Source organism: Mesocricetus auratus, unplaced genomic scaffold (assembly GCF_017639785.1).
Source record: "Mesocricetus auratus isolate SY011 unplaced genomic scaffold, BCM_Maur_2.0 Super-Scaffold_100022, whole genome shotgun sequence".
Classification (NCBI taxonomy): Eukaryota; Metazoa; Chordata; class Mammalia; order Rodentia; family Cricetidae; genus Mesocricetus; species Mesocricetus auratus.
The window spans coordinates 32,260,129-32,272,744 of NW_024429203.1; the positions used below are offsets into that span (position 1 = coordinate 32,260,129).

Here is a 12,616-nt window from a genome sequence, read left to right on the forward strand (position 1 = left end):
CCAATATTTCAGACTCAGAGTCAGTAAGGAAAGAAAACAGAAACTGCCTTGGTACCACTTTGCAGTGCAGAAACAAGACAACAAAGTAAACTGAAGGTTCTGTTTATTGCTTTCCTTCCCTACTTGATATCCAAAGTCTTCAGTTGATAGGACGATGTGAAATTAAAGCAGAAAGGAGAAAAGATAATACATTGCTATGTTTAGTGGTAGGACAGTGAAGGGACCTGTACTATGATTCCTGTCCTCTTGCAGCTAGTAAACCAGAAGTGTTTACTTATGAATTTTTGAGGCAGATTCCTGCTATGCAGTTCAGGCTGGCCTGGAACACTCTATCCTCCTGCCTCAGGGACTCAACCTGGTTTGAAATGTTAATTTCAACCTTTGAACATAGCTAAGGAAACAAAGATTTAGTAGTACTAATAATTTGTAGGTCTTACAAGCTTATAAGTGATAGTGTCTGATTCTGTAGCTATATTCACTTAGGTACAGGCATTGAGTAGGGATATAATCGGATTGTAGTAACTAAAGTGAGTTTTGCTGAGTGAAAATGATGAATTTGAGCAAACATGCCAGGAGTAAAGATGACTGACCATTGGATCGAGCTGAATTAGGTGGAGGATCAAAGTACTGTAATCAGGTGAGGACCTAAGAATTGTTGAAGTTCTGAAATGAAAGGGACCCAGCTGGAAAGACAAAGACAGCTGGTGGTAGTAGTAGTAGCCATTGTAATGCCAAAAGCTAAGCTATGATCAAGGGAGAAAACACAGGAAAACAGATACGGAAACTGAAAAGCCAGGCATAACCATAAGTTTGGCCAGTCATATGTCATACACAGGCCTACCTACTCCCAGTTTCAGCAGGCACTGTGGTAAACATTTTATGTGAGCTCAAATTCTCAGTGGCAACGTCCCACTTGGCAAGGATAATTCTTTCTGCTTTGAATTCAGGCTCTTCTCCAAAGGTCAAGGATCACACAAATGTCACAGGCAAGCTCAGCAAAGCCTGAGGAAGCAAATGTTTCCAGGACTAACTCTAACAGTAGGGTAAGAAACCAGTGGGTAGTACTCTATGGTCTTCTGGTATATAGCTATATATGTGGTATATATATGAAGGTGAGATGAATGATAAGTAGGTGTTTTGTAGGTGATGAGCTTAAACAGGCAACAGTAACTGTCAAGGCATCCCTGCTTGAAGGATGCAGACCATGCCTCTCTGATGTTCTCTATGACCCAAGGAGACTTCCCTTCCCAGTTCCCAGCTCCTCCACCTTAACTGGGTCACATCCACACTTGAAACCACACCCAAAGGACGTGGCCACTGTTACAGGTTCACAGGCAAGATGCTGCTAAATATCAGAATGATTACCAGAGGACTCACTAGGTTTGATTCATTACCATGAGGTTGATAGCACACCTCTAAGGGTGGTAATTAACTCCTCATTTGTTTCTGCCAACTGAGTTATCTCCCAAGTTAGCCACATATGTCCTAACTCCTTGTCTCAAACACTGCCTTAAAACAAAACACTTAACTGGGCTGAGAAGATAGTTCATTGACTAAAAGCTTTTGTCACTCAAGCCTGATGACCTGAGTTTAGATCCCTAGAACTACTTTACTTGGCTGAGAAGATAGGTGATTGATTGGCTAAAAGCTTTTGTCACACAAGTCTGGTTACCTAAATTTGGATCACTGGAACCCATGTAGAAATTGGACATGATAATGCATAGCTTTAATTCTAGTGTCCTACCACAAAATGGGAAGCAGACAGGCAAATTCCTTGGAGTTCAAGGGCCAGCTAGCCTCAAGCATGAAGCATAGTAGCAAAACAAGAAAGACCCTGCCTCTGGCCGGGCGGTGGTGGCGCACGCCTTTAATCCCAGCACTCGGGAGGCAGAGGCAGGCGGATCTCTGTGAGTTCGAGGCTAGGCTGGACCGACAACCTCCAAAGCCACAGAGAAACCCTGTCTCGTAAAAAAAAAAAAAAAAAGACCCTGCCTCAAGCAAGGTGGAAGGAGAAGATAGACTCTTGAGGTTGGTTGTCATCTGACCTCTATCTACATAAACCCTATGGCCCATATGTACCTACAGTCAATCACAGACATACATACCCCAGGAAAACAATCTTTATTGAAATATTAGCACATTAATACACAGAGAGTGAAATCATTAAGAACTATGACATGGAGTTTGTTGGAGACAATGATATTGGTGTCAGTATCTAATTCCATCAAGGAATAAAGGCATATGACCTGGAAGGGTCTGCATATGACTGTGAAAATAGGAGGTAATGGATAGTTATTCCATTAACACAGGACTCAAAGGGTTTTTTTTAAGAGACAATGATGAGCATTAAACTGGGTGTGGTGGCACACGCCTATAATCTTAGCACTTGGGAAGCTGAGGCAGAAGGATTCTGGGGTCGAGACCAGCCTGGGCTACATAGGAAAACTCTGTCCCACAACAAAATAGTTTTTTCTTTGTTTTTGTTTTTAACAGTAGAGGGAACAATAATGTGACCTGGGCGTGGCAGCGAAAAGGAAAGAAGTCCCAGGAGCAACTCCATGCACACCTGTGCCACATGGACCATTTTTAAGAAAGATGCTGATAGAGCAGTGACTTGGAGGTAACCAGACTTCACTTGAAAACTTGCAAGAGTCTGCAGATACAAGCCCTAGAAGGTGGAGAAAGGAAGACTGTTGTGAACCAAATCCAAGTGGTGAGCACTGCTGCTTGACAAAGTTCCAGTGTTTCAACATTTCCAGCACCTTTTTATTCTCATTTTTAATGAAATAGTAATACCTTTTCCCTTTGGAATTTTTTTTGGTTTTTCAAGACAGGGTTTCTATGTATTGTTTTGGAGGCTATCCTGGAACTAGCCCTGTAGACTAGGCTGGCCTTGAACTCACAGAGATCCACCTGCGTCTGCCTCCTGAGTGCTGGTATTAAAGGTGTGTGCCACCAATGCCCGGCTCCCTTTGGAAATTTTGTGCAGGCTTTGGTAAAGGATAAAAATATATACAATGGTAGCCTCTCTAAACAGAATAATTCATTGGAAAAAAATTCCAGCCACCAAAGAACTAGAAATTCCATTGTGTCCTCCTCATAACACCAAGAACAGGAAAGGTGGAGATTTACTAGACACACCTGATTCCAAGGATGAAATGCCTACAATTCAGATCCAGAGCCTGAGGCCACTAAGGGCAAAAAGTTCAGTTATTAAGTATAGAGAAATCAGAATGGTACAGAATAATGGGAAAAGAGTAAAGACATCAGGACCTTCCCTTTTTGGGAGCATTAAGAGAGAGAGGGAGGGAGGGAGAGAGAGAGAAAGGGAGGGAGGGAGGGAGAGAGAGAGAGGGAGAGAGAGAGAGAGAGAGATATGCAGTGGTGGCACATGCCTTTAATCCCAGCACTATGGAGGCAGAGGCGGATGGAACTCCATGAGTTCAAGGCCAGTCTGGTCCAAAGCTACAAAAAAAAAAAAAAAAAAAAAAAGAGGGAAACAAGCCCATATATTAAGACTAGGAAATTGTAGTATAGTGTCTGCTCCCCAGAAGTAATCCTTTTCCCAAGGTCAGGCATTTGGATAAGGATTACCATTCCTTGAACAGCTTGAGGAAAGTTCCTGTTTGCTAAAGCACACAAGAGGAATTGATGGCCCTTTCATTTGTGACTGGTGCCTATTGTCAAGGTCAAGGTTAGCCTCCTCAATCCCTGACTTCAAGACACACACCAGCTCACATGCCCATTTTCTCCCATTTAATCCTGTGTGCAATAAAAGGTAGCCTATTTTTTTCAGTTAAACATTGTTGGCAGCCATTATGACTCATCCTCAGATCTTGATGGCCCTCCCCAACTCCATACATCTTTGGGACATGAACCCCCACATGAAGCAAGTCTCCAGCAGTTTCAAACTGTCTGAATGCAGGGTGTACTAAGGGTAACCTCATCTCCTTTGGAGTGTAACATAAGACTATGGACATTACAAATTTGGCATTTCACCCAATCCTTGCTAAAAGATGATCAGGGCCCAGGTACAGCATAGGCTTTTGTGCCCAAATTCTGAACCCCAAAATCACCAAGAGACCCATTTTGATGTCACTGTTACACCACATTTACCAGAAGGCACATTAGCTAACTTATGATTGGTTCTTTGCCATGTAGAGGGTATCTGACCTAGGGCAGCTCCTGCAAGGCCAGAAGGCTGGAAACTAAGCACATGCACTGAGTCAGGGGCCTTTGTCTTGCTAGGTCTTTTATGTAGCCAGTCATGGTTGCTAAAGCAGGGGTCTGGGTGAGGGTCTGATCCTTCTAAGGCTAGCTCTTCTTAAAGTAACTGTCAATAGTCATCAGTTCTTTCAAGGTCCTTCATGAATTACTGTCTGTGGTGATATATTATTTTGATTTATTAAAGCTTTTCCGAGAATCCCAGGCATCAGCCTGGGAATCCAGCATGGGACTTATCAAGACCCCCTGAATCTGGGTGTCAGTGTGGAGGCCTAGGGAATCTATTGAGCCTTGGGCAGCAGATCAGTACCCATCCCAAGTATACACACGGACTTTGGACTCCCTTAGAACAATGTGAGGTGCACTCTCACCCTGAACTCTTGGGGAAGGGTCTAGGCCCTGCCCTATATGAAATGACAGACTATGGACACCCCCAGGGAGGGAATGAGGGGATAAGGGGGGGGCGCCACGGGAGGAGGGGAGGGAATGGGAGAGGGACCTGGAACTGACTTGTGAGGCAACCTTGTTTCTTATCTAAATTTAAACTGGAAAATAAAAAAAATAAAATAAAAAAAGCTTTTCCGAGGAATCATAAAGTAAAGTAAGCCTCAAACTATAGAGATCAGGCAGTAGTAATACACACTTTTAATCCCAGCAGCCAGAAGCTAGGGGTTGGTGGTACACACCTTTAATCCTTGGACTCAGGATTAAGAGGTAGTCAGATCTTAGTGAGTCCAAGGCTGCCCAGATCTACACAAGATTGATCCAGTCCTAAAGAGAAACAGTTTACACAAAGATGACCTCAGCACCTGGGATCACATGTTTTTAATCCCAGCATTAGGAAGGTAGAGAAGACAGGAGCTAGGTCTCAGTATGAGGCACTCATTCTCCAGCCACATTGAGTATAGGAAGACATTCAGTCTCAGGATTCTCCAGCCACGCTGAGGAGAAGTTATAGTCTGAGGTTTGGTGGAGCCAGGATCACCTTTCAGTCTGAGATAGAGTGAGAGCTACTGCCGGCTACTTTGCTTTTCTGATCTTCAGCTTGAAGTTTGAACATCAATATTTGTCTCTGGGTCATTTATTTTTTGTGTAACAACTGTCAACCAAGATCAAAGCTTATCCTTCAGTTGTATTTTCTAAACAAGGATGGGTTAAATAATACTTTTTATAAGGTAGGAAGCAATCTTCAAATGCTGAAATACTAGAAAAATGTCTCAAGGTTCCAAATATTCCAAAAACAGATGCCAGAGTATCACACTTTGAAAACCCAGTGCCCACTGTATATATTTTTGGGACAAACACATTTCCCCTGTGTTGTTCTTTTGCTGCATCGGCATGCAATGAAACTTGAACCACGAGTCAAAAAACCCACATGGAGTTTATTGAAGGGGAAGGGAAGAAGAGAAGGGGGGTGTTGGCTAACTGGGAGCAGAGAGAGAGAAGAGGGGCAGAGAAGGCAGAGAGTGAGAGCAAGTGGAGGTGCTTGCTTAAAAGGGGACTTGCACATGCATGCTAAGTCCTTACACAGCCCCGTAACTCAAGACATAGCCATGATGTGGCCACCCAACACAGGGTCCTTTGAGCTGCCTAAGTATCTGTCTGAATGTTGCATGTGTGTCCCACCCATTGTCAGGGGTAGGGTTAGCATAATGTCAGGTTCCAACAACCTGACCTTTTGTGTTAGTGGACTCCAACATAGTATGGGTGATTAACATAATTGGGTCTCCAATTTTGTGACTGAATGCTTTATTCTGTCTGAAGGATGACTTCAGGAGAAAATGATAGATTTTTATATGGCGATGTACAGTCTCTCCACCTATGCAATAAACCAATTAAGCCAATTAAAGTTCAGATTTTAATCTGAGCAAAGCAGGTTTCAGTCTGACCCAGAGGGTCAGAGGCTCGGAAGGGCGGGGTCGGCCGCCATAAGTTGCCTGAGGATGGGGTTTGAAGTGGACAGCTCCAGGGGAGATCCCCAATGAAAAAACATCAAAGAAAACAGAGGCAAAGTGCTGCAGATGTGAATCATAACTCACAAAGAAAATCTTCTTTTCAGACCTAATTCTTTCCTTCACCCCTGAGGCTGTTTCCCATAAAATTCTGATTCTAGTTCCTCTCTGTCCCTTACCTACACAGAGGTCCTGCCTTAATCTCCTGATGTCCCCTAGCTCTCTTCCTGCAGGAAAGGAGTGAGGAGACTGGAGATTGCTCTAGACTTTCTGATGTTTCTATTTGACTTGTCAGGAGTCAGGAGTTTTAGGGCTGTGTTCCTCTACCAGGCATTGTGGTTCCTCCTGTGGCCACTGTTCTGCCTGTGTTGTGCTCAAATTCTGAACCCCAAAATCACCAGGAGGCCCATTTTGATACAAAAGCAAAGAGTCTTTTATTGAAGTTATTTAATGAGCTAAACCCATAAGCTCAGGCCCTTCATCCATCCACCCTGGGGGATGGCTGGAGAAAGACCAGGCAACCTCGAGGCAGGGATCTTAAAGGGCAGCATAAGGGGAGTGTCTAGGGTATGAAACAGTCTCAGGATTGGTGCACTTCTAGGTTTGGGTGGCTGGCTCTGTGTTAATTGGTCAACTGGTTGTTATGGCCCATAGGCCTCCCAGGGCGGTTGCTATGCTCTGCACGTCACTGTTGTGCACTTGTCTGTAAAGTACACCCAGAGCTGTAAAGCACAGCCCCACCAGCTAACTTCTGATTGGTTCCTTGCCATCAGGAGGGCATCTGACCTGCTAGTGACCAGGACAGGAACCGCAAGGTCTTGCAAGCACATGGTAGCCTGTCATGGCTGCTAAAATGGGGAGGCTGGGCACTACACTTGCAGCAATTGAGATGGAGCGTGTTCAAACCCTGCCTCAGTAGCTCCATAATTAAGTACAGTGGCAGGCACATGGACTTGATATAAAAGGACAAACTCAGAGAAACAAATTCCTAGCACTTCTTACTTTATGGATAGGGTGGGGTTTTGAGAGAGGGCCCCTTCTACATAAGCCTGGCTGGTCTAGAGCTCAGAGATCCACCTGCCTCAGCCTCCCAAGTGCTAACATTAAAGAAGTGTCTGGCTTCCTAGCACATTTAATGCTTTTTTTCCTATTCGCAATTACACAACTGATTACCTAATTTTCCAGTACCAGGAAAATAAAAATAACTTTATCTTGTCTAATTAGCATTAAATAGAAAAACAAAAAAATTGAGCTAGGTGTAGTGGCTACTTAAACAAGGGAGCTATGTAGAGCTATGTAGAGATCCAGTGTCTTTAAGATGTAAGCTGTCAGTGTTATCATTTACAGGATCTCATGACTGCACATGTGGCAATGAGCATTCAGAAAAAATGCTTAGTCACCTCAGGTGTTAGCATTTCTAGGGTCAGCACTGTCAGCATTCAGGCACATGCCTAGTCATCCCGGGTCTTATGTAATCTATATGCATGTGTGTACACATATTCTATGTGCTTGCCTGCTGTGGCTAAGCCCCCATACAAATGCCATGAATGATCTTTGAAAGCAGATATACCATCCCATTTTCTCACTCGCCATGTTTCTTCCAGACAAGCCTGTATACCACACCCCCTCTCCCCCTTCCCTGCTCTTCACTAATAATAGCCTGGTAGTGGGGGCTCTTGCCTGTAATCCCAGTACTCAGGGGGCCTAGGCAGACCCTAACCATAGGAGAGTACAAGTGTAAGCATTAGGATGGGGTGAACAGGGATTCTGGCACTCAGGAGTCACAGAATACTGTGTTACAGTTTGGATGGAAAGGTATTCTGGTAATCAAGAGCCAAGGAATACCACAGGTCACAGTAAGTGTAGCAGCTTACAGCTCTCCTTCAGGGAAAGGCTTCCCCAGTGTTAACAGCTCTGGAGGGCTTCACCAGAGAAGTAGTTACAGTTCAGCCCCTGTCCAACACTTCACTAGGGAAAGCCTTCCCCTGCCCTGTCCTGACCCCCCCCAGCCCTACCCAAAATTCCTTAGCTTGTTTTTTGGTTGTTAGTGTTGGGATTTACAGTGTGGCTGCTATGCTGGCCTGGGACAACAGTCTTTTCCCTTCTCTCAGCTCATATCCCAAGTAAGTAACCTGGAGTAAGCAAATTTGAACTTTCTTTTTTTAAATGTAATTTTCTTTTGTTTTTTTGGGGGGACAGGTTTCTCTGTTTTGCTTTGGAGCCTAGCCTGGAACTCACTCTGTAGACCAGGCTGGCTTCCAACTCACAGAGATCCGCCTGCCTCTGCTTCCCGAGTGCTGGGATTAAAGATGTGTACCACCAATACCAGGCTCAAATTTGAGCTTTCTTTTTAGAAACTATAGCCTAACTGGGCTAGAGTTTCCAAAAGGCCTCTGGTGGCTCTCAAACAGCTCTCCTCATTTTAGCAGCCAACAATAAATCATCTACATTGAAGTAAGGTTACCTCAGGGTGATTACTACAGAAGAGACAAGTCTTGCTTGAGTGTTTCATCCAGGATGGTGGGAGAATTTTTGAACCCTTGAGGTAGTCTGGTCCAGGTTAGTTGTTCTGATATCGCAGTTCAGGGTCATCCCATTCAAATGAGAAGATGGACTGACTTAATTTTGACAGAGGGATGGAGAAGAATGCATCTTTTAAGCCCAGTTCAGTATAAACTTCATGCTCTGATTGTAATAAACTGAACAAACTGCAGTGATTTGAATAGTTGTGTAAATGGATTCTACCCTCCTGTTCACTTCCCTTTAGTCTTGTACTGCTCTATATAATCTCAAATTCCAAGCTTTTGGACAAGCATCAAGGAGGGTATTCCAGGCTGACTGACAAGAAATAAATATGGATGCTTGAGAGATGGCTCAGTGGTTGTTCTTCTAGAGGACCCGGGTTCAATTCCCAGCATCCACATGGCAGCTCACAACTGTCTGTAACTCTAGTTCCAGGGGATCTGATACATTCACACCAATGCAAATGAAATAAAGTTAAATCATTTTTTTAAAGGGAGTAAGTATGTTGACTTCAAGGAGGTGCCTGCTGTGAATCTTAATCCATTCCCTGGCCTCTGAACTGATCGGGCACTGCTTGACTTGAATGGGCACTGCCCCAGATGTTAGGTGCATTATGATGGTGGCACATGTTTTGCCAAGCCAAGAGGATTGTCCTCTGCCCAAACTTTTTGGAATTTCCTGGATCAGCAACTTTTTCCATTCCCCTTCCAGGAAATGGATGCGCTGGATTTTGGGGGAGCAGGTATTCCTCACTCATTGGGCAGGTCATAGTTAAAACCTGAGCAGGGCCTCCCAATTGCAACCTAGGAGAGTCTTCTGAGAATGACATAGTTGCCTGGAGCTTGTTCAAGAAGTCCTGCCCTAGTAAAGGTAGGGGCATTCAGAAGGAGTCACAACAGTTCCTTGTCTTAGGTTAACAGTCTAGGCAGTGGTCCATTTGTATTCTTTGACATCCACTGTTGGCCTCTGTACTTCCATTGTTTGGTTGGTAAGGGGTCCCAGGGGCTTCTGTAATACCAGATGAGTAGCCCCTGTGTCCACCATAAATATTACAGGTTGACCCCCTGTGGTGAAAGTTACCTTAGGCTCCTGGGGGCCTGGGTCAAAGGATGCCCAGTCTCACTAATCCTCCACAGCTAGGATTGGCTTGGGTTTGGGGAGGGCCTGCCTGTTTCCAGCATTGATTTTATTTTTCCAGTGACTCATTTCGTTGCCATAGACGCATTGGTCTTTTGTAAAGGTCTCCTCTTTTTTTATCATGGTGTAGATGGGAAGAGTTGAGAGTGACTGGGGTTTGTACTGCAGCTGTGTTGGTGTACCACATCTTTATCAGATCCTTGTCTCTTTAGTCAAACACTTTCTGACCTATCTCTAATTGTCCTGACTTGTTCTTTCCTGAAAACCTGTCCATCTTTTGTATCTTTTTACACATGCTAGGGACTTGACTGGCTCTGCCACTGTTTTTTTTTTCTTTGTTTGTTTTTTTGTTTTAAGGCACTTTATCAGAAGGCCAGGGAGAAAGGGGGGAGGGAATAAATAAGGGAAATTTTATTGATTTGGGAGCATTTTCAGGAATATTAGATTTAATACTGTGGCAAGAATCTCAGGAGTTAGTGCCAACTTTTCCACAGGATGGAAGGCAGAAAATACTGTGCACATTAACTGCAGTTGGAATGCTAGAACTGCCATGACAGCATAAAAAAGATATCCCTTGTCCTTTCCCCCTTCTCCCTCGTCCTCTATTTCCTGTCTTGTCTCTTATTCCCTGCCCTTGTCCCTTTAGGGCAAATAAATCTCCTTTGTACTGAGAGCTTGGTCTTGGGGTGTCTTGAGCTGATACTGGTCTCTTCATTAGTAAACTATATACATTTATGGGGTACAAAGGGATGCCATGATACTATGTACACAATTTGGAATCATTGAATCAGCCTAATACACATAACCATCATTGTATTTATTGTTCATTCCTCTTATCTAATTGAGTGTCTTTCTTCATTTCCTACCATTCCCAGCCTCTAGTAACCAACATTCATATCTTTCTCATTTCTGCTTTTATGGGTTCTATTGTTTTAGATTTCACATGTAAATAAGAACACTTTGTTTTTCTAGGTTTTTGGAATGGCTAATTTAATGTGTCAACTTTGTTTTTTGTTTTTGTTTTTAAAGAGACAGGGTTTCTCTGTGTGTAGCCCTGGCTGTCCTGGAACTCAACTCTGTAGGCCAGGCTGGCTTTGAACTGACAGAGAATAATCATCCTGAGTACTGGGATTAAAGATGTGCACCACCACCACCCAGCATGTCAACTTTGTTGAGCCATGATATCAGTGCTCATTTTAGATGTTTCTGTACAAGTGTGCTTGGAAGAGATTAGCTTTTTTTTTCTTTCTTTCTTTCTTTTTTGAGACTGGATCTCCACCTAGCTCTGACCATCCTGGAACTCACTATGTAGACCAGGCTGCGAACTCACTTAGATCTTCCTCCTGAGTGCTGGGATTAAAAGCATGTGCCACCATGCCCAGCAGAGGAGGTTAACATTTAAATTAGTGGACTTTAAAGTATGATCAGCCTTCATAATGTGAGTGGGTATCATCTAATCAATTGAAGACCGAATAGAATAAAAAGGCTGGTCTGCTCTGCTCTTGGAAAGGTGGGATTCTTCAGAAAACTGTCTTTGGACTTCATTGACAATAGCAGCTTGTTTGTTTGTTTCTAGGCAGACGACCTTTGCAGTCTAGCTGCAGCATAAGTTCTTCTAAGCCTGCAGCCTGAAGACTTTGGACTTGACAGCCAGCCTCCGTGAGAGAAATGAGGCTCATTGGCTGTGTAACAGACAGGATATAATAAACATCTTCGTTTAGAAACATCACATTGATTCTGTTCCTTTTGATCACCCTGGTTGTAAAACAGAAAGGTAACCAAATGGTCTACTTCATCCCTGCAGTCAAAGGAGATGAAGTATGTGTGATCAGGGGTTTGTTTTCAGTTTTACGACTCTAACAAAACATTTGAGTAATTAACTTGTTAAAAGGTTTATTTTAGTTCACATTTTTGAAGGTTTCTGTGACAATCTTCATTATTTTAAATCAGGTAGTATTAATAACATCCATCAAGTTTATACCATATTTTACTTTTCTTATCATTCTGGAAAAAATACCAATAGATTACAATAGCAAAACATTTATTCTTCCATGGAATGTATGTGTTAAAATTAAATATGTGGAAGTCAAATATAAAAATGTGGAACACACATTTAGAAGGCATAATTCAACACCATAACCACATTAGTAGTCATTAAATGTCATCACAGTTACAACAATGTGTCAGGCACTATCTTAACAGAGACCAAAGTTTTACCCAGAGGTACCCTTTTTAAAAGGTCTTTAAAAAACTCATCTTGTTTTATTTTTTTTAGCATGATTGTGTGCAGCAAGTGAAATAGAATGTGTAGTGATTGACTCAGATTGCCATAGCTTACGACCCAGGTCTCCTTACTTCAGTTACTAGTGTTATCAAGAAGTGTCAAGTCACACAGCACTTCATTCTGGTTAAAGAGAATGGTTTCCTATGGGTGAAGATTGATTGCCCAGGAATAGAGTGGTGGAAACATTTGAGGTTTGGAAAGATTCTGAAGCATAAATAGATATTCATCAGCTGTGGGATTCCTAAGAGTAGCTCTGGTTGGACATCTATTCTACTGTTGAGTGACTGATACAGGATTTTGCTCTGTGGTAGTGACCCTGCTGTCTCTGGATTACAGCCACATACCATCACACCTGGCCTTGCTACTCTACTGCTTTAAAATACAAAGGAGCTAGCTCTAAGTGATGTCCCCTAAATATGATGTTTCCTTTGTATTTCCAATCTAACTCTTTCCGGGCAGCTATGAGGAAAGCAATGAGTCAGCTTATCAAATGCGT

General features: G+C 43.1%; 1 protein-coding gene across 2 annotated transcripts in view; it reads left to right on the plus strand.

Moving 5' to 3' along the window:
• The window catches only part of Slc35f2 (solute carrier family 35 member F2), a 136,096-nt gene that overhangs the window by 7,074 nt on the left and 116,406 nt on the right, over positions 1 to 12,616 (plus strand). The window contains exons 2-3 of one of the 2 annotated variants that reach the window (XR_005870411.1): positions 2,494 to 2,713; positions 11,413 to 11,565. The gene's annotated coding sequence lies outside the window, so the exon portion shown is untranslated. Of the gene's footprint in view, positions 1 to 2,493; positions 2,714 to 11,412; positions 11,566 to 12,616 lie in introns of those variants that run through there. The other variant, XM_040730229.1, reaches the window with a different exon arrangement.